The following is a 24006-nucleotide window of genomic DNA, read 5'->3' on the forward strand; positions in this document are numbered from 1 at the left end:
TACCATCCGGACCACCGCTAGGATCCACAAACTGGTTTCCCTCCTTTTCGGGGAAACTCCTACAAGCACCCGGTGAGTTCTTTCCATATTGGACTGGTTGGAGGGCGAGTGACATAATACACAGCATAAAACCTAAATCCTCCCAGAGTGTTTGGTGTTTGGAGTGGGAGAGAGATTGGAGAGGGTTTTTTAGCACTTTTGCATCTTCGGGTCTGGGCTAGGACCGTAAAGGCGAAAAGGCCGTTGGAGACATCCAATTGAAAATGGATGACAGATCTGTTGACCACGAGGAGACGAGAGAGGGGTCATTTGTCCCCCGTCCCGCTGTCGGACGGGAGGGGAGTTATTTCGCCCAGGCTCATCTGTTTGTCAGAGTACGTCTGATAGGGAGGTTGGAGGGACCTGGTCTCCTAGTCGAGAGTCCTACAGACACCCCAATATGTAATGACATGTCAGGAAAGTGTGTGGGACGTGTGAGAGAATTGAGTGAATGGTTTGGGTTCCCCAAAGGGGGAAGTGACTGGTTCTGCTAAAATGTTCACCGGGAAACAGGAAAACTGAGGGAAAGAATGATTGAGAAGTCACTTAGATGAGTGAAGCTGGAAGCAGAGATAGAAAGCAGAGGGACAAACGCTTAGGGAGAGAACAGGGAGAGAAAGCATCATGAGGGACATGGGAGGGTTTTACTACAGATACATGTGTCTCCGTGCCATCTGCTCTCTTTCGAGGTCGGTTCGTACTGGACGTCGGATGTGTGAGGAAAGCGACTGGACTCCTCCCCTACAAAGATCCATCCAACCATCATGGCCTCTGCTCTACACTACTAACACCCTCTCTGATGTGTTGAACTCCACCTCTGCATCACCTTCCTGCTGAAGGAGTGGTCTGTCAGACACTCCCAACACATCGGCGCTGGAAAGCACCACCTCCTGGATGAATGATGGAAGTGAAAACCGAGCCAACAGCTCAACATCTTTCATGGTCATTTTTCCGAAGCAGCTCTCCTCAGGGCTCAAACTACAAGCACCACCCTGAGGGGGACGGTGGACGCCAGGGTGAAGCTGGTGGACAGATTGGACACTGGGTTCTTAACTACCCACATAAGAACTGTGGACATGGATGATGGTGTGGAGAACCACACAGAGGAGCACAAGAAGGGGGAAACGGACACCGGGTCACGTTGAATTCTCATCCGACTGACGGAGGAAGTTCTGACTGGGAAGATGAAATCACCACTGATGGCATGGGTGAAGTACACAAACAACACACAACCCGCTAACCGCAATGAAGAAGCGCTTTGCACTGATACACAGCTGGACAGGGTCAGGATAGAATAGCAGAGCTTGAAAAGAATACACAAAAAACACATTGATTAATCTTATTTCATGCACAGTCACTGATGTACATCTCAGGTTTCCCATGCTCGCGCTCAAGAGCACAGGCGTAATTTACGTAGGGTTGGTGGGTTATGAAAACCCACGGGCCCTCTTGTGGTGAAATCCTGTCCCACCACCACACTGCTGACGATTTTTGTGTTTGTTTTTTGTTTGTTTAAATCCAAGACAGAATGAACGCAGCAGCTGCCTTCTCTCCGGCCAGAGGCGCCGCTACACATAGGGTCCTGAGCTAGCTGAAGGGGGCCCCGAGGGACGGCTGACATCAGTCAATTTCAATGACAAATTAAAGGCACTACACTAGACGCTGCAATGACAGCGTGTCGAAAATCCCCCGTATGGGGCCCTTTCCGAGTACTCAGCGGTTTGGCGGATATCAGTGTTGGGAACGTGCCTAATGGGGCCCCACTACTACCCGGCTTGCATCAAAGCAGGGCCGGTTGCAGGCATAGGCGAACTAGGCGGCCGTCTAGGGTTCAGTGTGGGGGGCGCCGTGGGGGTGCCATGGCTGTACAGGGGGCGCGCCGACGCTCCGTGTTCCGAGTTAGCACTGCTCTGTGCCGCTCCGCCACTCCGTGCGCTCGGCATCGCTTGGACTTGGACTCGCCAAACCCCCCCCCCCCCCTGCCGCCGCCACCCCCCACCCCCGCAACTGTCGGCACCGCATGAAAACCCATGTGGAATAAATCCCAGCTACGCCATTGCTCAAGAGGGTGTGTGGGACGCTCTGTGGGATTTTTATTTTAGTTTATTTTTATAAATTGGGTCGATTCTGGGACGGCAAATTGGATGTTGACTCCTGGTAATAGAAGAAAGCTTTTCATGTCCACTTAGATGCGACATGTTCTTATTGTCTAAACTTTGCCTGATGACTCTGATTGAATGGCAGTTAATGATCAAACTGGAGATGGTGCTCACATCAACCGCAAATTTATCACTGCAGACAAACCCCAGTGCATATCACATGCACTGTGCATACAGGACGTGATGTTGACTATGAACAATGCTTTTTTTTCCTGGACTTTGACAGTGATTTGACTATATTAGCGTTTTTTTGACAGGACTCAATGCACAGCGTCTGTATGTCTGTCTACTGTCCAGATGTCTCTGTTTAATGTTTCGGGTTCTCACAAATGTTCCCAAAGTTCCCTTGCCAAACCCCGCGATGGGCAATGGAATGATTCGGGATGGTTCATGCGACAACGCGTGATTGGCTGACTGCTGATATCAACCCTCCAATACTCGCCAGTCTCTCAGGATATCGTAAGACCTCCGCTGAAGTACATGTTTAACAATCTGTGCTGATGAGCACGCTCGAATAACCACATATGCAACTGAGTTTTAAAGAACAAACAGAACATGGAGTTCACTTTCTTAGGATCAGAATGTAAAACCTAATTAATTTAATCTTGAGAGGGTTTTCTTTATTTCAGACCCTCCAAAGCGGAACCGTAATAAAAACAGTTCATTCAGTAGCTGCATCTTTATCGGCTGAGGAGCCGAGTGCAGTTGAACATAAAACAACTGCACAGGCGACATTATTGATGACGACATGTTTACTGCTGGCTGATTGCCGAGGTCAGAGCATGAACACACACACACACGCACACACACATACACACACAGACACTAACACTGCCACACAGACAGATAAAAGAGAGGCAATTGGAATTCCTAAAGTTATTTTATCAACTTTCAAATGATGATGTGTTTATTGGATCTTGTCAATCTCAAGGGAGAAATACTAGTGGGTCAACAGGACTGATCGATCCTGATAAAATGGAAAAGAGGCAGCAGGCTGCCTCCATTATGGGTCACTTCTCTCCCCACATGGCTGTGGCTCTGACCACAGGCTGTGGGGCTCGGCGTCTTAGTGAAATGATTTAAAATGTCATGCTTTAATATTGTGAACTTTGTGTTTGTCTGTACGTATTATGGAGAAAATACACCAATGCTAAATACACAAGAGAACTTACTTGAGTGAAGGTTTGTTTATGATTGGCTACAAGAACTCTCAATCAAATGTCTATTTCAAGATCCACTGACACAGATGGCACTTCCACCTCCATCTGATTTAGCTGAAATATTTGTGGACTAAACATATAAACATAAAGATTATGTAGCTTAGTAACCTCAGCTAAACCTCCCAGAGTAACACTAAGGCCAAGTGTCACATTAACACGTCCTGGACGATGACAGCAGTTACAGGTACTGGATGTGCTATGGAGTGAATAACTGATCAAGGTGTTTGGTTGAGACAGAGAGTCCATATGATTCACCAGATTCACACCAAAACCGCTCACCAGGAAACAGGTTGTCTCTTTCCTGGGAATGTATTCCTGCTGCCGACAGTTTATTCCAAATGATTTTGATTTTATTGCTCCCATTAGGTCTCTGACTGCATGTTTGCAGGTTTCCTGGACTCCAGATGCACTGGAAGCATACCAGGCCCTGCAGTTTTTGTTCACTTTTCTGTCTCAACCTGTCATTTCGTTGTTTCTGATATTGAACAAACTGTGATGTTATGGTTCTGCTTGTTCTAGTAAAATGATAATGTTGTTTCTATATTAGCAGCTTGCTTCACGATGTGCTGTTTTGACCACCAGGCTCAGGTTGTTTGGGATTCACGCCGGGGAAATGGATGGCGTTGAAGGACATGCTGATAACATGCAGCTTGTGTTTGAGGTTGTTTTCTTGGAGCTGTCCCTTCAGACTGCTCAGCCCCTCCTTTATACTCTCAGCAACTTTCTGGGGAATGAAGACAGGTTTTCCCCCCTGCTCGAAGCTTCAATTAACAAACTAATCCTTTCTGATGTGTTGATGTCTTGGTGTATGTGCGTGTACATGGTGTGTCTGGAGGGGGGAATGGAATGCGACCTCATCAGTGGCAGCAGAACAGCACTGTGAAGTGTTTGGTGTGTGCAGCTCACAAGGCAAGGCGAGGAGAATGCTGTTGAGAATGCTGCTCACCCGCCACCTGAGTACCCCTGTGTCCCCTCCTGGCTGAAGGCCCTCTCCACTCTCCACTGGATGAACCCAGGTGACTGGAACAGATGTTTGCACTCAGCTGTTTGCAGTTAATTGTCTCTCCCTCCTCCCCTCTCCCAGGGCTTCAAAGAGCTGCTCAGGAAGCGGCGTGGGGCACCCACAATAAGAGTTTCATAGCCTGAAGACAATAATAATTCAACAATAATACCGTATTGGCCCGAATATAAGACGACTCCGATTATAACACGACCCCTATTTTTCAAAGATCATTTTGTGAAAAAAAAAACAATGCTGAAGACAATAGGGTCACTCATAAAACAACTTTTTCATTATACAATTATTATAAACTCAAAAACTCACAACTGAGATAACATTTCACGAGATATAAAATGAAAAAATATATTCTCTTTCTCAAAATAAGAAACAATAAGCAACAAATAAGAAGCCTCAAGGGGTCAAAACTGCATAAATGATGTAAATAACTTTCCAGTGCCTTCAACTGAATCACGGCTCTGGTGGTGGGCATTCCGTCTTTCCGTCTTTCAGAGACCTATTCACTCATCCTTCTATCAGTCTCTCTGAAGCGTCGCTCTCAGGACCTGCAAATCTCCGCGGACGAGGGACTGCGACGTCAAGCAAGATTTCACCGATTCGAGAGAAACCTCCCCACAAAATACATCAACATAACAACATAATCGTGCAAAATACGATGTTCTTTTTAGCTTCTACAATAAAAAGTTAATTGTCCATGGTGGGGAAAAAAAAAACCACCACTGGCAACCCGCAACAGTTGGGAGAGGACAAGACGCGCCGACACAAGTGGAAGGACCTGCACCCAGTTTTCCGTGGCATCCGAAATCCTTTCTTTTTTTTTTTCTCCTGTCCTTTTAGTGTTTGCTGCGGCATGCGGAGAAAATAGACTCGCTGCGAATTTTCTTTTGTGCAGTGCAGCTGCATTGTGTCTTTCTGCTGTTGAGCTGTATTCAGTGTGAATACAGCCATTCATTACAATGGAGGCTGAGCCTTACGGCTTCTGCAAAACAACACATCCGGTGTGAAATGGGGGTCAGTCCACATGGGCCATGACAGTATGGTATTTCCAATTAATTACAACATAACTGTTCATCCAAAACTAACCATTTCAACCACTTAGAAGTGGCTAATTTATTTAACCTATTTGGCAAAAAATGAGTAGAAATAACTAAATTAAATTGGTTTACACAGAATGGTTTAGTTATGAATCCTCGGACACAGAGACTAGCTCTAGGGAAATGGAATGTCACCTCGTTGGGGGGGAAGTAGCCTGAGCTTGTGAGGGAGGTTGAGAGGTACCGCCTAGATATAGTCGGGCTCACCTCCACACACAGCTTGGTCTCTGGAACCCAACCTCTGGAGAAGGGCTGGACTCCACTTCTCTGGCGTTGGCCGCGGTCAGAGGCGGCGGGCTGGTGTGGGTTTGACATCACTGTCCTTGTGGTTTGTGGAGAGTTCTGCCTCTGTAAAGTAATCTCTATTACTAGTTGACTCAAACTTGAAACATTCTCAGGAAACTCGCTCTACTAATTAACATACTCCAGTTGGCCAACCTGATCAGTGATGTGGAATAATGCTTTGTTTTCAAAGTTCTCAGGAACACAGTGTGAAGGCCGCTCTGTTTTGTCTGAAGTCACTTGGAAACAGCGTCTGCTAGTCTCGTGAGATCTAGCGATATGAGATGGCATGGCCGGAAGTCATGCCAGAGTCGGGTTGGATTCTCCCAGGAGCAACAGCCTTGCTCTCAATCAGCTGATTTGTGTGTGCTTCCTCTGCAATCCTCAATAAATCCTCCTTGTGCAGCGTCAACACCTTGACTCGTCATCTTTGGCTCTGATTCACCAAAAATTCCACAACAGTTTGGGGGCTCGTCCGGGATCTAAATACAACATAAACGAGGTGAGTGCAAATGTTTCCTCTGTTAAATATTTAACTCAGGAAGTAATGCCTTACCTGTGGGGATGTTTGACTAGATAAAAGAACTATTTCATAGTTGATTGGAATTGTAAAAGCACATTTCTAAACATAAAGAGCCAAAGATGTCCCTACATTTTTGATTGATTCTTATCAATCAATTGCTAATGATTAGCAACAATTGGGTTGTAATAATAATTTAATTCTAACTTGGAACTGTGGCTGAGAGAGCTTAGGAAGAGTTTCTAGACTTGGAGTCTGGACGGCCCTGGGGGCCACTGGCGTGGAAGGGCTGAGTCCCCGAAGCGACTTTGTTTTCACTCGGATTGGATCCGATCCGAGATTGACGCACCGCAGAGCTTGGGGGGTATCTTAATATAGCCTCTTCACCAGGGCGGGCCTGGTGCATGTAACAGAAGGGTTGATGATTTCCCTAACGGGCTGACCTGCACTGTTGCAACTGTGGGTGGCGTCGCGTGTGGAAGTTTCTACTGGTGAAACTTTTTGAAAACTGGGTGAGTGTGATTCTGCAGGTCACACCTCACGACTCTGACTCTCTCTTTCACGATAAAAGAAAAGGGGGTAAATAAAGAAGAAGGTCATGATGCTGGGAGGTTGTTTAGGTTTGTAGAGGACATGTGTTGCTGTTTGTGTTGCTGTTTTGTGTGCAGTTATTGTTTGTGCTAAACGTTTGGTAAACACCAAAGTGTTAAACATAGGAAAAGAAGAGACAGGAAGTAGAACAGCACGGCGTGGTCTGATCCCGTTGAAAGTTTTCAGAAACTATTCGATAAGTTCACACCGGTCGGGGTGGTCGGCAGGATCAAGATATTGGAATGTTTAGAAGAGTCACAATCTACGGCCCGAGCGATGATTTCTGGCTGGTTACGCAGACAACCGAGTGATCTGAGAACACCGAGAGAATTAAAGTTTACTTTAATGCATGGTGGTTTTGATTTGCTGGTTCTGTGTAAAACACGGATTGCGACTCCTCACTTGTGCCACAAAACCGGTTGTAGAAGAGAGAGAGAGAGAGAGAGAGACAGAACAGAGAGATAGAGAGAGCAGGGAGACAGAGAGAGAGAGAGACAGAACAGAGAGAGAGAGACAGAAGAGAGAGAGAGAGAGAGACAGAACAGAGAGAGTGAGAGAGAGACAGAGAGATAGAGAGAGCAGGGAGACAGAGAGAGAGAGAGAGAGAGAGAGAGAGAGAGAGAGAGAGAGAGAGAGAGAGAGACGGAGTGAAGTGAAGAGATGAAGGGTTTGATGAACAGGGAGGAAGAACAGGAAGTTAAGAAAAATAAGCAGGGTTTTAACCAAAGGGAAAGGTTTTCAACCTGTTTGTTTTGTTTCCTGCTTTTTACATGTTTAAAATAAGGAATCCATCAATGAGTCAACAAATTTGCTTGTTGAACATGTAATCTACTCCACTATTTTTAACCTCAAGTCTACTGAGGACACCCAAGATTTGAATTTATATTCAAATTTTTCAATCTAATAGCCTGTCTGATCACGACGGGGTTGATTAATCTATGATGTGATTGATGATTGGTTCTCTGAGAGAGATTCACTCTGCAATCTTAAAAATTGATTAATCTAAAAATCGAATTCAACTGCAGATTAAACCAAAATAAAGGAAAAACAGTAACCTTTTCCTAAAGAGAGGGAATACAATAGAAATAGATTCCTGCTTATATCTACATTTGGTCACAAGACAAGCTGTCTTGACATAGTTTTTCATTATTCCTCTGAGGAACAAACTTTGAATGCAGTATTTTATCAGAAGAATCAAATAAGATGTCTGCTGCTGACAACACAAACATCCACTGGTTAAAAGTAACAATACTTTGAGCAGTTTGTCTAGAGACATGCTTTGCACTCATAAGTATTTTCTGATACTGGTACTTTTACGGGTCATTGAGCATTAATCAATGTAGCAGTATTTGTACTTCAGTGCTAAATTTTCAGAAACCTCTGCCTCTGGAAGTTTGTCAAAATAAGTTTCTTTTCTTTTCCATCTTCAGTAGGTGGGCAGAGGCCAGAAGTTCCACCTGTGAACCGTTTCCTGGATAATGCTGTAGAGCATGTGATTCAGGCCTGTTTGAGAGAAAACTGATTTCTCCAAGACTGCCAGCTGCGTGCAGGGTCAGAGGTCACTGCTTGAGCCATTGACAGGTTTGAGGATGGTTCCCTGAGGTCAAACTCTCAGGATGATTATTCATGATTGTGTTAAAGAGAAAAGACAACCTGAATTTGCTGAATTTGAGAGGCAGTCTATTTTCTTTGACAAAATTTCCACACTATTTTAAACCCTCCAAAGTGAGCTGAAGAAAGCAGTTCTTTCAGTGGTTCTTATCAGACTGCTGAGGAGCCAAGGACCCTGAACAGAAAACAATCCAGAGAAAATATCAGCACTAGTGAGAGAATGAGGACGAAGGTCCACCAGTCACATTGTTTGATAGACAAATATGATAATATACTAATATGTTTTTTTCTCTTGAGTGTTTGTTTTGTTATAAAGTCCTGTACAGGCACTCGCCGCCCCGATCCACAGCCCCGATCCTCACGGCCAGCTGCACTGCACCAGCCAACCGGGAGGGAGAGGCTCTGTCAGCAGCGGGAAGTACAGACACATGCACACAGGAGTGACGAAACTCAGATTTTAGCGAGAAAATTGTGTTTCTATGATGATGACATGTGTGGCGATTCTCTGTTCTTCTGTTCTGCTGAGACTTTCCATACAGGAGAGGAGATGTTGTGACTGCAAAAGCAGTGGACGCATTCTTGGAGACGGCTGCTCCTGGTGGCTGGGTGGCTGGCTGGGAGGAGGCTGTGGAGGCGGTGGGTTTGATTACGACGTGAAAACATCGGACGTGATAACGGCGTACCACTACGTGATGAAAAATATGAGGCAGCATGACCGCGACAAGGTCAGGCCATAAACACACACTGGGGGGAAGAGAGATTAGACTTTAAAGAGTTTTAAATTCCTTACTTTTTTAGCTTTTGAATGAATTATGTGTTTTGTTCGTTTTATAAGTCACTAGGAAGATATCAGTGGGTCGACGGGCTGAACCGTCCTGATCAGACTGAACCAGAGGCAGCAGGAAGCCTCCATGATGGTCACTTCTCTCCCACATCACTGTAACCTGAACACAGGGTGTGGGGCTTTAGTGAAATGGTTTTAATTATCGACCAATTGCTCAGATGGGTGAAGAATTAAAGTGAATTAATTAAATGAATTTGTTTCAATACAGTTTCAATGAAATAACTTGGAGGTCACATTCCGGGTTTTCAAACTGAGTGAAGGGGGAGACAGAAGCAACAGGTTTATCTCGACCTTCCCCTTCGACATAACAAAACTAGCATGACAATGTTTTTACATGACTGTGCTACAAGAATTTGTTACTGTCTATAAATCTACATTCCTAACTTTGAAATCTACTGAAATGAATTACATTTGCACCTTTATTTGATTTAATTGGAGAATTTGTGGACTAACTATAAAGAGATTACTCAGATTTAGCATCGACTAAATCTCACAGAATCACACTGGAGCTAAATGTCTAACTGCTAGAGATAGACAATAGAATGTTTGTTCAGAAGTCATGGGAGGTATTGAATGTTTTATGAAGTCATTGAATGATTCAGTGATGTTTAGTACCGACTCTTTCTACACCAAGACAAGGAGGACCTGATGGGTGGACATTTTTTTTCAAGATTTTATAGAAATCAATTGAACTGTACTATCTGCGACACCAGAATCTGCTGATTTTTTAAATAATTTTGTCTTTTGGACCTCTGACTCATGCTACTATCCAGTCGTTGACCTGTCTGACCTGTCTGCTGCATTATTTTCACTCAGATTGGATCCTGAAAGGCAATATTTACCTGCATTCACCTAAAAAGGTAAATAATGCTTCACATTTGGCCCAGGACTTTGTCTCTGGTCTGGGAGTTTGTGCATCGGCGGTGAGGGGATCTGGGTCTGGACCTGTCTGGTGGGAAATCTGATACAGTATGAGGATGATGTTTTCGGATTAAAAGGTTGAAGGAAGCTTGAAGAGCCTGACACTGTTCTACTCCTGAACCATCTCCCTGAGGGAGGCCACCGAGCATCCTGAGCCCAGCTGCAGCTGAAAGTGACGTTCCTTGGACATGTTCTGGAGGAGAGGATCTGGAGGAGAAGAACCGGTCCTGGTCTTCGGGAAGACCTGAACTGTGGTCTAATCTGCCGCTACAGACTAAAAGAAGAGACGTCGTCTTTTCTCGGTCTGGCAGAATGCTGTCGTCACTGGATTTTTGGTTTCAGCTGTAGACTCTGTGTTCGAAACAACCACACAAGGATGTTTCTGCAGGACTGGAGTGAACAGAGACAATGTCACGTGAGGGTTAACATCTGGAAGAAGACTAAACATCAGCCTCTGGTCTGGGATTACCTGGCTACGGACCGCCCTGTCATCTCTATTCCAAGAGAAAGGACGGTTCTCTACAGGTATTCTGGTTTGGACACATGGATCACGGTTTCACCCTGATGCTAATTTCTCTTGCAGACTCCTGACTGGGTTCCTGGGCTCCTAAATAGTCTGTGAGCAGCTGATGCTCCAGCAGAGATTATCACTGCAGCAGGTTTTGGTTCGGGGCGACGGATGCGTAGTACATGCGTCACATTCTGCTGCTGGTGAATAAAGCACAGAGTGCCTGTCAGCAGGGGGGTCGGGGTTATGAAGCCATGTTCTGTGTTTTTACTTTTACCTTGGAAATATATGCTCAACTGAATATGGATGAATGTGACTGTGACTGTGTTACGGCTGACAAACTAACTTACTAACAAACTAACATTGACATTGATGACTGACTTTGAGAACGACCAGATGTTCAGTGTTTTATTGTTGTGTTCAATGTTTTTGCTGATTTTAATGGTTTTTCTTTCTTTTCTTAGTTTAGCTTGATTGGACACATCGCGGCCACTGATTGTCTTTTGCCTTCCTGGTTGATTGGCCTGGACCAGGATTGATTGTTTGGCATGAAGGTATTTCCAGCTGTCACTGTCCCATGGGTTGCTGATTTGTTTAAATTGTGCATCCATGACTGAGTGCTGCTTGGTGTTTTTGTGACAGTGGGTCAGTTGGAAATGGTCGTTGAAACATAGGTAACTTAGGACATATAAAATAAAAATGACAATGCACTTGGAGGAACTGATCTTATTGATGTTTATGGAGAACATTAATATTGACGTGTGATGCAAATGAAAAGTGGTTTTACTTTGTCTGGCTTTACTGTCTCCGATAGTGAGTTAGATTATTGTTAAAATTCGAATTTATTTTGTGTCTGGTTTTGTTTAAATTGAAATTTAACAACAGGAGGGATTGATGTGGAATAATGCTTTGTTTTCAAAGTTCTCAGGAACACAGTGTGAAGGCCGCTCTGTTTTGTCTGAAGTCACTTGGAAACAGCGTCTGCTAGTCTCGTGAGATCTAGCGATATGAGATGGCATGGCCGGAAGTCATGCCAGAGTCGGGTTGGATTCTCCCAGGAGCAACAGCCTTGCTCTCAATCAGCTGATTTGTGTGTGCTTCCTCTGCAATCCTCAATAAATCCTCCTTGTGCAGCGTCAACACCTTGACTCGTCATCTTTGGCTCTGATTCACCAAAAATTCCACAACAATCAGGACATCCCTTCTTGAAATCTATCTCTAGTATTGTGTATCATTGCTTAAAAAATTTCTTAGCCTGTTTAACTTCTTGAACGTCAACCAGAAGTGGTTTTCTCTTGATTCACAGCTATCAGATTATAATGACTTTCAAGGGCAGGTAATGCAAACTCATTCTAGGTAAATCCTGTAATCCAGTTTTGTGAAATCAGATGTAAATTTGTCTTGATCCCTCTTTTGGCATGGAGTGCAGACTGATGAGTGATGTGAAAACTAAGGTTTCACAACTCCAGGGTGTCAGTACCAGAACTACAGCGGACTCACAGCATCACAGCTCACTTCCAATTTACTTTCCAGTCAAAGGTAAGGAGACCTCAATCTAGAAGGAGCTGGACCTGCTTCCATTGAGCCTGAACAGGATAAAGCACTAGAGAAGATAGTATGGATGAAATTTGGGGATGCACCAATTCCAGTGTCTGGTATTGGTCCAACACTGCACAGAGCAGTTGATAAAGTTCCCTGTTACAACTCTGCCAATACTACATAACGCCATTCTTCACTAACAGGAAGATTAAAGAGCACAAGGGAGATTGTTTAATACTGACAATGGCAAAAGTAAGACAGGCTGTAAACTATGTTCTGCCAAAATATCAAGATGAGGAGAAACATAGTTCATATAACACCTCCAACTTAATCAGTAGCAGAATTGGAGTGATGACGCTCATTGATTTAATTGCTTAGCATGTAATGCAGTGTAAAACACTTTGGGCTCTGCTGTAACAGTGCTTAAAAGCACTATTTAAGTGTAGTTAAAAATATACCATTGACCATTTCACTCTGAGCATGGTATGTGCTAAACATTTTAAGTGGTCACACATCAGTGATGCTACTTGCTAAAAATGATTAAAAGTCATGAACAGTGAGTTCGGTCCCTCGGTCTACAGTCCACTGTATGCATAGTGCAGTCCATAAATAGACACTGCATGCACTGCGCTATGAATACTGTTAGGCTGCTGGAGGTGCATGTAGCGTTGATGTTGGTTTGTGGTCATCCATAGCTTTTGCATAGTGTTTGCAAATGGAGTATGATTTAGGTTATGTGGTAATTAATACATAATGGTACTGGTCCTGGGTATCAGCAAGTAGCTAAAGGTTAGTACTCATACTTGTACTCATCCTTTAAAAAAGTGGTATTTGTGTGTCTATAGTAAAAATATTTGCTGTTGAAAAGGGGGAAGAAAAAAGTGTAAAAGGCTTCTAGAAAGGTCACAGATTGTGCACTTAAAGCTATGTCAGTTTAAAACGAAGAGCTGTTTTAATGCTCTGAAGTGCATTCTAAGAAGAAAATTCTGGTTCAGAAATGAAATTTAAAGAATATCCCTTTATAGTTCAGGGTTGAGTTTTTACTCTTTAACATATATTTGAGGTTTAAGGTAAGCTGCAGTTGAAAAGTTAGCCAGGGTGATTTTTAGGGTGAAAAACCAACCAAACGTACCCATGGATAAAGTGTGTGGGTTCTGACTGTGGACCCAAGAAATGGTGAACCAAGAGATTTGTGGGCATTGAAATACAGTATCTTATGGGGTCAAATTTGAATAATATGACATTAAGCATGTATTGAAGGGTTCAGAGTTGGTTTTTCTCTCTTGAGAGATCTCTTTATCCCTGCCGGTAACCTGATCCTTATCTCCAGTTTACCATCATGATGAATGTCAAGAAGAATGTCAGAGTAACTTCTAAGTTTTCTGTGTTCTCCAAATTCTGACAGTCAGCAGAATTAAAGTCTTCAGCACCATGTTGATATGTAGTCATTCTGGTCCTGATGGAGAAGCATCATGGATTAAAGGAGTACAACACAGAAAATATCTCATTGATGGTATGAATTGTATAAAGTAGTCAGGAGAGACAAATTCATTTCTTATTTGTTCAATAAAAAAGGGTCCTCTCATGGTGTCTTGGTGTAGGGTGGTGGTGGGTGTGGTTGGAGGTCCAGCTGGGGTCAACTCAGAAACTGACCTTGGCGAAGGGGGGGGGCCATTCTCTCCCTCCACCATTGTCATCACATCACCACACTTCATTCAGTAATAAGGCTTTACTGACTTTATCGACCGACACATTTTCTGCTGATATATTTGACTGTTCTCTGGCTCTGTCATCTGTTCTTTGACGACCCTCTCCCAGCTGAAACAATCACTATCATGATTTTGCAGGATTGTTTTGCCATGTCTCGACTGTGTCTCCTCATGCTACTGATATCCAAGAACATTCTCCCCTTGATCCCTGTCCGCTCAAAGTCATTCGATCTGTATTTCCTTATTTACAGTCACTTATTTTCATTCATTTCCCTTTATTCACTACATAAGGAAATAAGGCTTACTGGGATGAATCACATCTTCAATCACATCCTGGTTGTATCGTGCAGTGGAAAACAAGTAATCCTATCTTTGCGTGACACAATTTTACAATTCAAATCACTGAGCCTCTGGTCTGGAGGAGTAGAAATGTATGTCACGTGGAAACATCTTGCAGCTGCTGAATGATGTTCAGTAAATGGAGTAACAGAAGTATTTCAATGAATAATGCTTTGTTTTTCTCTGACAGAACAGAAACCAAAGACTTGTCATGGATGGAAGGGTTCTAATAATCATGGTCTTATCAGGTGAGTTAAACTTCCAACAAACGTGCAAACAGGTGTAAAACAGGAGCTTTAAATAGAGACAAAAATAGAAGCAGCAAACAGAATGGTGATGTTCAGTGGAACTTCAGAAGTAAGGAGACAGTCTGACTGAAAGACATCTTTCATAATGACAGTAGTAGAAACTAGAAATACTAAAAATCAGACCTTAAACTCTCTTTTTTAAGAGACGTGGATGAATTGGAAATAATAGGTATTGTAAATTAAGAATAAAAAATCAACTGATTACTGTGGCATAGATATGATATTTATAAAAGATATCATTCCTTTTTTCGTTCAGGAATGTTCAAAATGGTGATTCTTCTCTTCCCTTCAGCCACAAACTCATCAACTCACTCTGCTGGGTCAACACAATTCACCTAATTTTGGGTAAAAGTGACCCAATCTGCACAAAATCTACGGCTATCCAGAAAATGGGTTGGGAAAATAACCCAGCAGGTTTCAGAGTGTGGACTGCTGCTGTGTCCTCAGTTATTTCATGTAGTGTCTCATTAATGATCTGAGGTGAGCATGTTTTTACCTGCTGTGTGTGAGATCTGAACACATAGTGTGGTTTTGAACACAGGAGAACTGGTTTTGAAGTGATAGTTTGATTTTCACAGAAATGTCTGTGGTTTTGTGAATGTAGTGTGGATTTTTGGATTTGTGTTTAGGGTTTTGAGAAAATGGATGGAGGTTTCAAGAAATGTGTTTTAGCAATTTGCGAAAAACTGTAAATCAAATCTGACTTTCTTTCGAGAGCACTTTTTACATCAACAAAAAACACGAAGTGCTTTACAGTACTTTACAGCAGAGCTTTACAGTAGTAAAAAATAAAACCAAAGGTTTTTTTTTACAGCTTTTACAGTAGTAAAAAAATCTATCACCATAATTGCTTGTATGTGCACATGAACACGCACACGCACACACACACACACACACACACACACACACTTGCAGTTGTAGGAAATCCATTCCCATCCATGACTTGATGTATAAAATACAGTTAGAAAGGGTTTCCATGGGCCCTCATTCATCAGAAGAAACAAAATATACAGCTGATCAGCGTAACTATGGAAACTGATGCTGTGTCTACTGATGATGTCCCCAAGAGGAAGAATGTTAAGCTTAAAAAGAATTTGACGTGAAACTGAGCCTTGGGGAACCCCACATCTAATTTCATGGGTTCCTGAGGAACAAGTATCCATACTTACATAAAAACATCGATCTGTGAGATAAGAACTGAACTAGTTAAGAACAGTAGCAGAAGCCCACCAGGTGTCTCAATCTACCGTATTGGCCCGAATATAAGACGACTCCGATTATAACACGACCCCTATTTTTCAAAGATCATTTTGTGAAAAAAAAAAAAAAAATGCTGAAGACAGTAAGGTCACTCATAAAACAACTTTTTTATTATACAATTATTATAAACTCAAAAACTCACAACTGAGATAACATTTCACGAGATATAAAATGAAAAAACATATTCTCTTTCTCAAAATAAGAAACAATAAGCAACAAACAAGAAGCCTCAAGGGGTCAAAACTGCATAAATGATGTAAATAACTTTCCAGTGCCTTCAGCTGAATCACGGCTCTGGTGGTGGACATTCTGTCTTTCCGTTTTTCAGAGACGTATTCACTCACCCTTCTATCAGTCTCTCTGAAGCGTCGCTCTTGGGACCACGGAAAGCTTTTCTCACAGTCTTAGCATTCTGTAGGCATTTTTTCTGTGCTCTCCAATAAGAACGAGGCACTCTGCTCCACCAGATCTCCTGGCGGCTTGGCAGTTGTTTGATGACTCTGCTGCGTTGATCACCATCAGTTTAAAGTTGGTATCATAACTTCGCCTCTGTTGTTTGCTCAGTTGTCCAGCGTTCAGCCCCTTTGTTCCAGATGATCCGCTGTTTTTCATCAGATGATTTGATCTCATTTCAGCACTCCACTCGCTTTCTGGTCAGTGATACTTTGGCTCCATCTAGCGGCGCGGATGGGTATTGACCATCTACCGTAAGTCCGCGATTATAACACGACCCCACTTTTGAGGATGCAATTTCTGGAAAAAAACATTGTCTTATATTCGGGCCAATACGTTATTTGTTAAAATGTGATGGTCTACCATGTCAAAAGTAGCTGCCAGGTCCAGTAGAACCAACACTGAGTTTTTTTTATTATCCAAATTCCACCTGATATCATTTCAAATGTTTAAAAGGGCCGTCTCGGTAATGTTTTTCACTTTAAAACCAAACTGATGTCTTTCTAAGAAATTTTTTGTGACTAAAAAGTTTTTTGTTTACTTGGTAAAAAAAACAGTCTTTCTAAAACTTTACTTAAAAACCATGAATTGGATACGTTTGTAATTATTCAGAACGTTGGGGTCTAAATTGCTCTTCGTCAGAAGAGGGTTCACCACCACTGTTTTAGAGACAGTGATGAAGACGCCAGTCTGAAGAGAGCTCTTCATGGTATTGAAAAACTGTCCCTCAAGGAATCCATAAAAACATTTCAAAAGTCGTGTAGGGATGGGATCTAAAAGGCAGGTTGTAAATTTTACTTGGGAGAAAACTCGACCAAGAGTCCTTTATCAACCAGATTAAAACTCTCCGACACGGGCAGCAGTTCAGCTGTGTTCAGTGATAAAACTTGTTGTTGTCCATGATTTTAGTTCTGTAGTGGTCTGCAAAGTTCTCACTTGTGGGCCTTTTTCCACCAAACTGGTTCCCGTGCTGTTTTGGGCAATAGTATGTGTCTGCAGCCGGATGCTGCTCGAATACGACCCGCACGAATACGACCCTACACTTCCGGCAAGTTTAGACCACTTTCTAAAGAGAGTGCCATCTACCAGAGGCTGCACGAATACAACCCGCACGAATACTCCCCGCACGAGAGCGCCACCTACCAGTGGCTGCACGAATACGCCCCGCACGAATACAGCCTGTAGAAGCCCATAACGTAATAACGACCCATAACGTAATAAATTTGGCCTTTTTAAAATGTAATAGGCCCATAACGTAATAACTGACCAATAACGTAATAAAAGTCCTGAACCTATAACGTAATAACTTTTGACCCATAACGCAATAACTTATTACGTTATTGGCCGGTTATTACGTAATGGGCCTGATGCAAAAACAAAACCCTTTGAAAATGTAATAACTGAGCCAATAACGTAATAACCAGCCAACAGTGTAATACATTTGCCCTTTTTGACAATGTTATAGGCAAATAACATAATAACTGATCGTAATAGCGAATACCACATCAGCTGGTGCCTCAAAAAAGCACTTATTTTTGTCATGAAAAATGCAACTTTTATTAAAACTCCATAACAGTTGTTCCTTAAATCTATGATATTTGTTATGGCTTATGTTCTTCAAGATAAAATTAAACATTAAACTAGAATTTGGCACTCAGAGAGCGCAGACCTCCGCCACAGGTCAAATCAGTCACCAAGCCGCGCCGCATGCCGCATGGCCCCTGTCGGCGGGCCTGCCCAACTTTGTCAAAGACTGCCCTATCTCTCAATGATAAAGAATCCTTTAAACAATTCCTGGATCCAGACAGTGATCCAGATCATCACCAAAATTTAATGGATTCTAAGTTAGCCCAGGACCCACCTTTCCACAAGGTTTCATTGCAATCCGTCCATTACTTTTTCCGTAATGTTGCTGACAATCCAACCAACAAACCAACCAACCAACAAACCAATGTGATTACATAACCTCCAGGCGGAGGTAATAACAAAACTGAGTTCTGGTCTCAACAACTTTAGATCCTGAACTGAACAATAGAACAACAGAACTGAACATATTTTACCTGAGCACAAAATTAATGAGGATTACTGTTCCCTTTTCTTACATTTAAACATTCCGAAAAAAAAATCTAATTCAAATTATTTTCTACATTGAAAAACACACCAACTTGTCTTTGGCAAACAGCTCTTAAAGACCACTGTTGCATCCAGCAGCCATCTACAGTAAAAACAAACAAACAAACAAACACACACCAACTTAGGGCTTAATTCGATGGGTGAGTGTTATCTACTCTGATCTCAACAAACGGACTGGTGTCACCATTTTTTAGCCTGAAGCACGGGACAAAGCAGTACGATCCATGAAGCCCCCTGTTATTCATATTATTCCTTGAGCCTATAGCAGCCACAATCAGAACTGCCAAGTGAATCGGGGGTGTTATACATAGTTCGGAAGAGCATAAGAAGTTTCTGTATGCTGATGATATTTTGCTCCTTCCTCTTCAGTTCCCAAGGTTTTATCCACAATTGAAAATGTTTCAAAACTATCGGGCCACAAAATTAACTGGCAAAAGTCATAAGCTATGCCTATATCAAAGGGATGTTTTCAACCTCTTCTTTCTTCATTCCAGTTCAGATGGATACCTGTGGGAATGAAATATCTTGGCGTGAAGTTGTGTTCAGAGTTGACTAATACGATCTCAATAAATATGGAACCATTGCTAAAAATGTTGAAAACAAAATTGGATAAATAGAAATTATTAAATCTTAGTCTGTGGGGTAAAATTAGTTCCATTAAAATTCTTGTGGCTCCACAGTTTAATTACTTATCTATGATGATACCAATAACAAAAAATAATGCCTTCTTTAAACAATACAACTCACTAATTAAGGAATTTCTGTGCTTGAACCAGGGGTGCATAAAATAGGTCATCTGTATAGAGATAATAATTGTATGTCATTTAGTCTGTTAAAAGAAACATTTAATTTGGCTGACAAGGGAGACTTTTGGAAATACTTGCAGGTTAGAAGTAGTGTGAGCTCGGCTTTTAGCTTAAATCGGTTACAGACAGACAATATATTGCAGTAATGGTTGACTAAGCCAGGTAATTTGCAGTAGGCATCAATGTTTTATAAAAATCTGTTGAGTAATAAAGGCACAATATGTGATGGTCTAAGAATTACTTGGCAAAAAGATTTACATATTGAAATTCAGTGGCGGACCGTGCATTTCACATTAAGGCCTTCAGAACAGATCCGCCTGAACCAATCCACCCCTCAATAACTATTTTATGTCTATAAAAAAAATCTGGTATCACTTTACTTGAAGCCCCCCTGCATAACACATTATAAGTACATTCATAAAGTATTATAATGCCATTATAACATGTGTAGCTATAGTTATAAACATTCATAGATGATCACAATGCCAGGACCTAACCCTAACCCTAACCCTAACCTTAATCCTATGCTGTATACTGCTGTATAGTGAGTTATAAAGCATTGTGATCATGTATTAGTGTTTATAACTACTTATAATGTGTTATAAAGAGGGGCTTCAAGTAAAGTGTTACCAAAAATCTTATTATGTAGATATGCATATAAAGAGCTGCTGCACAGCAGATGGATACTTGTGCAGCCAGAATAAATGCCTTTGCTGAAGTGCCGTTTTTTTTACTTTTGAGTCCCGAGTGGAGCAGTACAGTAGAATAAAGTTATTAGCAGACCGTGTCAAAAGCTATTTTTTTAAATCACCAAATATCTTAAATAATTCTTTATGTCCACAGATTTGATAGTTTACACCAGAATAAAAACACGTTGAGCTTTGATTAGGTCAGTTTCATTATAGTCCGCTCTGTCTCTGAAGGCACGGAGTCAGCGGAAAGTTTTTTTTTTTTCTTTTATTATTATTTTTTTTCTTCCCCATTCTTCCGTGATGGTTAATAACTGAGATTAGTTAAAACATTGGGATTATTGCAGGACTGGCGGAGATGCAGATATTAGATCGAAGTTTGGGTCTGAATGGAGGAAATACAGTTCATCCAGGAGTGACGGGATTAACCATCACTTTCTGTACAGCTGAGTTTAGGAGCTCTGGCTTTTCTGTTTCACTGTAAGTCACATTCAGTAAACGCTCGACAGAAGGTAGAAATTTTACCTCGACACTGTGTTTTGAACAAGTTCATAGTTCCTGTAACTGTCATCTCACACCTTCAACATTTACTCCAGAAAGGTCACAAATCCATCCATTATTTAGGCTGCTTGACTTTTTCTCAGGGTCACAGTGATTGGCTGCACCCAGCTGCTGTGGGTAAGGGTGGGGTACACCCTGGACAGGTTGCCAGACTGTCACAACGCATATATAGACAACCACTCACTCTCACATTGAGTACGTTTACATGCAGGCAGTAACCCTTTCTTACAGTTTTTCACGATTGTTAACACACGTTTCTCAATACAGTAGCGGCTTTCTCAATACTGCACACACAAAACTGAAAACTGCACACACAAAATGCTAAACCTGACACTCCCTTTGCAAAAACATTCTTGCCATCAAATCTCTACATTGTGTTCAGAAAATGGAACTCATGTTTTCATTTGCTACACACAGTCGTATTTTACATACCATTCATTGAGCACACACAGGTAAGGTTTGGCTGCACACTACCAAGCATTTACAGCACACTGTAGTGAAAAACTGAAAGCACTACTGTAAAATGGAACACACCATATGAATGACAGGGACTCTGGAAAATAAGATTTTTCTCCTTTGGTAAAAATGACTCAATGTAGCCTACTTTTTTCATTAAAAAAAATTAAAACTTAAAACAGCACACAAACATGTTTTACTTTTGGACATACGAGGGTGTACCCAAAAAAAAACGGAATTTGATTATAACTTTTTATTTACGAAATTTCAAAATAAAACACCACCGTCGCCTTCAAAATAATCCCCATCTGCATTCATGCAGCGCTCCAGCCGTGTCTCCCACGTCACGAATGCGTCGTCAGACCCGTGCGTAAAAGTGCCGTTTCTTGCCGGCTGCGATTTTTCTGTCACCTCCTCCACATCTGCAAACCGCTGTCCCTTCAGCTCCTTCTTCAACCTGGGGAACAAGAAAAAGTCACTCGAGGCTACATCTGGCGAATAAGGCGGATGGGAGAGGAGATTCATCTCATTCTTCTCCAGAAACTGCGTGACGCGCAGCGCCGTGTCCGCTGGCGCTCTGTGGTGGTGGATCAACCGGGCTCCACTCCGCCACCCGCTTCCTCCTCACATCCTCACGGAGCCGTCTGAGGACTTCCATGTAGTAGTCCTGATTTACAGTCTGACCTGGAGAGACAAACTCGCTGTGGACGATACCCTGGACAGCGAAGAAGCAGCTCAGCATTGTTTTCACGGCTGAGCAGACCTGACGCGCCGACATCTGGCCCTTTTTAAACCACTCGAACCACTCATGGACCTGATTCTTCCCCAGAGCATCATCCTTGTAGGCTTGCTGCAACAAGGTGAGTGTTTCTGCTGCTGTTTTTTCCCAGCAAAAAGCAGAATTTAATGTTTGCGCGCTGCTCTAGCTTCCCAGTCAATGTCGCCATTTTGGAAAAAATCGCAGACCGCCTCTGCACTCTGTTACTATAAATAGCTCCTGACAGGCGTCAGTGTCACTCTCGGAGCTCAAATTTCTCACAGATGTGCATGAGGCTTACCTGCAGCACATCTGACGGCCAGACGTCGGAACTCATTATTATTATTGTTTTCTGACCAAATTCCGTTTTTTTTTGGGTACCCCCTCGTAGTTGAGGAACCATCATGATCAAGCATCATCATGCCTTTGGTTTCTGTCAGGCCAGAGGCCTCGTCCACATCACAGGCCATGTTCTCCCTATGGAGACGTCTCTGGAAGAACCGCCTTGAGTGGCGCACGAATCCCTGAATGGACTCGAGGCTGACGTCCCCACAGGCTCCTTCCATGGCCTGGACCAGTGGGGCCTGGGTCTGGGGGTTTCACTCCTACACCTTCAACCTCCAAGCAGAGAAGAACTCCTCTATGGGGTTGAGAAATGGAGAGTACAGGGGGAGGAATAACACTGTAAAGTGTGGCTGGTCCTGGAACCACTGACGTACAAGCAGAGCCCGGTGGAAACGCACACTGTCCCAGAGGACAACATAAGTAATTCTTTGAGGATCATTGGTGTGATCTGGTGGAACAAGTTGTTCGTGGAGGTCATCAAGGAAGGCCAGCAGCAAGTCTGTGTTATAGGCTCCAAGATGTACATGGCGGTGCAGGACACCATAGTGATTTATTGCTGCACACACGGTTAGGCTCCCACCACACTCACCGGGGACCCCAACAATGGCCCGCTGGCCTATGATATGTCTTCCCCTGCACCTCCTCTTGACCAGATTAATTAATTTACCATCACAGCGGATGTGTGAACCTGGCTGCAGAAAGGGCCTCACTGACCAGCTGTTGTGTTTGTCCTGATCTTGCATTGTAAGCTGGCGATGTTGTGATAAAATAAATTATGCTGCTAAATTAACATTTGTGACTGGGAGACGTTTTAACGAGCCATACGGATAAAGAAGGGAAGAAATGGCTCACATTTCATTGGCCGGTCCCCAACACGTCTAATTCTTTCAGTGCATTCTCAAGCAAACTCTGAGTTTTACTTGAATTTACAGACATTACAGTGAGATATAATCCCAGATGGACCGGTCCATTCTGATCAAAATACTGTTGTATCATAAATTTATTCAGCAGAATTGTTGGTTCTTTAGGCCCATTACCAGGAAGCCCTAAAAATACTAGTAATAAAATATATGTGTGCCCATCTCTGACGTGTCCATTTCTCAAAAGCAGCATTTCAGGACAAATTCTGGTCAAAATATTATTGTATTACAATTTTTATTATACAGACATGATTAACTCCTTTTATATTTATTTATTTTTTTGTCATGAAAAATGTGCTTTGCTGTCAAAGCCCACAGACAGAGGGCAGGAAACTTATTTCTGTTTCCTTGTGCTTTAGTAAATCTGATTTAGAGTTATGATGCTCACACATTAAAGACTGTCGTGCATCTTGGAAGGACAGTCAATGCTGACTTGATTGTATGCATAAATGTTCGTATAGATTACTCATTGATTAAGTATGATGTGCTACATGCCCCCCCCACACACACACACAAAGAAAAAGAAAAAAAAAGCTCTTCATACTAAACAATGATAAACCAACAATGGTTGCTTTGTTTTCTCTAAATAATCTGCAATAAAAGAGCAGGTAAACATCTGGTGGGAATAAATGACATGAAAATATATAGAGTAGTAAAACTACTAGCAGTATCCCTCTGTGATAACGGAAATGTATAAAGGGGGTGTGAGTCGATGGTATTAAACTTGCCCATTTTGTTTTTGTCAAAACGATTTGTCACTGACAGCACACTCCATGTGTTTACATGGGACTTTTTATTCCTGTATAAATCCAAATAAAACCTAATCCCACTCGACAATAACCATGTAAACACCCAAAAACTTTGTTTGGAATTAAGTTTGAATCCGAATAGACAGGTGGGTTTATTTTCCTTTGGAAGCGGAAT

Source organism: Salarias fasciatus, chromosome 4 (genome assembly GCF_902148845.1).
Source record: "Salarias fasciatus chromosome 4, fSalaFa1.1, whole genome shotgun sequence".
In the NCBI taxonomy this organism is placed as follows: domain Eukaryota; kingdom Metazoa; phylum Chordata; class Actinopteri; order Blenniiformes; family Blenniidae; genus Salarias; species Salarias fasciatus.